The sequence below is a fragment of the Alligator sinensis genome, unplaced genomic scaffold (genome assembly GCF_000455745.1).
Source record: "Alligator sinensis unplaced genomic scaffold, ASM45574v1 scaffold139_1, whole genome shotgun sequence".
NCBI classification, from domain to species: Eukaryota; Metazoa; Chordata; order Crocodylia; family Alligatoridae; genus Alligator; species Alligator sinensis.
Window position 1 is genome coordinate 139000 of NW_005843273.1, and position 2112 is coordinate 141111.

A 2112-nucleotide genomic window follows, 5' to 3' on the forward strand; every position below is an offset into this window, starting at 1 on the left:
CAAACCCCAGCCCTCTTTCCTGCCTATGCAGGGGGTCAGACTCGACGATCTATTGAGGTCCCTTCCGACCCTAGAATCTATGAGTCTATGGACTGACTGGTAAAAGCCTTGGAGAATGGGAGTCCAGGAATGGCAGGCGTTTCTCAAGGGACTGATCCTGCAGGCATAGAAAGGAACCGTCCCAGTACACATAAAGGGGGGCAAAAGAGCCAAGACACCCTCTTGGTTGAGCAGGGAAATCCAGGAGAGCCAGGAGGGGAAAAAATAGGCCTATAGGCTGTGGAAGCAAGGGGCAGCCACAAAGGAGGAGTATACCTGTCTGGCTCGAGCTTGCAGGGAAACAGTGAGGAAGGCCAAAGCAGAAGTGGAGCTTAGGCTGGCAGCAAAAGTTAAGGATAACAAAAAGTCTTTCTTTAAGTACATAGGAAGCAAAAAGAGTGCAGAGCAACATAGGACCCCTTCAAGATGTATTAGGCCAACTGGTTAGATAGGATGGCCAAAGTGAAGCTCCTAAATGATTTCTTTGCATCCGTGTTCCTGGACACGGGTATGATCATAAGCCCCAATGGGACTTTAGGTAAGCGCAAGACAGATACCAACCCACAAACTATTAGCACCAACCTAGTAAAAGGGGCACTTGGAGGGGCTAGATGTATTTAAGTCAACAGGCCCTGATGATCTTCATCCTAGGATACTCAGGGAATTAGCTGGAGTCATAGCAGAACCACTGGTGCGACTGTTTGAGCACTCATGGCACTCGGGAAAGGTCCTGGAGGACTGGAAAAGGGCCGATGTGGTCCCAATTTTCAAGAAGGGGAGGAGGAAGAAACCAGGTAACTATAGGCCAGTTAGCCTTACCTCTATCCATGGCAAGACCTTTGAGAAAATTGTTAAGGATCACCTTTGCGTGGCACCAGCAGGTAAAATAATGTTAAGGGGCAACCAGCATGCGTTCATAGCAGGCAGATCCTCCCTGACTAACCTGTTTTCTTTTTACGACCGGGTCACAAAATGCTTAGATGAAGGAATAGAGGTAGGTGTTATTTTCTTAGATTTGAAAAAGGCTTTTGGCACAGTGTCGCACCCAATTCTTATAAATAAACTGAACAGTTGCAATGTGGATTATTACACAGTCCGGTGGGTGGAAAGTTGGCTCAGGGTCGCACCCAGAGAGTGGTAGCGGATGGGTCGGTTTCTACTTGGAGATATGTGGGCAGTGGAGTCCCACAAGGCTCTGTCCTGGGACTGATACTGTTCAATATCTTCATTACGATGGAGTGGAAAACACTATCCAAATTTGCAGATAATACCAAACTATGAGGTAAGGTAAACCAACTAGAGGGCAGGGAGCGAATCCAGGTGAATTTGGATAGGCTGGGGAAGTGGGTGGAACAGAATAGGATGCAGTATAACAAAGGTAAGTGCTATGGGTTGTACCTAGGGAGGAAGAATCATCAATACATCTATAGCCTGGGAGGTACCATTCTAAGTAGCACAACAGCGAAGAGGGATCTTGGAGTCATTGTCAACTCCAAAATGAACATGAGTCACCAATGTGATGAAGAAATAAGTAAAGCTAACCATACTCTTTCTTGCATCATAAGTAGGTGCATCATAAACAGGTTTAAGGAGGTGATACTTCCCCTCTATGCAACATTAGTCAGGATGCAGCTGGAGTACTGTGTCCAGTTTTGGGCACCACACTTCAAGAGGGATGTAGATAGCCTGGAAACAGTTCAGAGGAGGGTCACCCATCTGGTTAAAGGACTATAAGAAAAATTCTGTGAGGACCAATTGATGGACCTGAATCTCTTCAGCCTCCATAAGAGAAGGGTGAGAGGTGATCTTGTGGCTGTCTACAAGCCCATCGGGGGGGGGGGGACAGCAGGAAACAGGGGATACGATGTTTACCAGAGCGCCCATCAGGGTAACTAGAAGCAATGACCACAAACTGAAGGAGAGATTGGACATCAGGAAAAAATTCTTTACAGCGAGGGTTGCCAAAACATGGAATATGCTTCCAAGGGAGGTGGTGCTGTCCCCTTCCTTGTAGATATTTAAGAGGAGTTTGGACAAACACCTGGCTGGGGTCATCTGACCTCAGCACTCTTT

General features: G+C 47.1%; 1 protein-coding gene across 1 annotated transcript in view; it reads right to left on the reverse strand.

Moving 5' to 3' along the window:
* ASPM (abnormal spindle microtubule assembly) overlaps positions 1 to 2112 on the reverse strand; it is a 62795-nt gene that overhangs the window by 28658 nt on the left and 32025 nt on the right. The window lies entirely within an intron of this gene.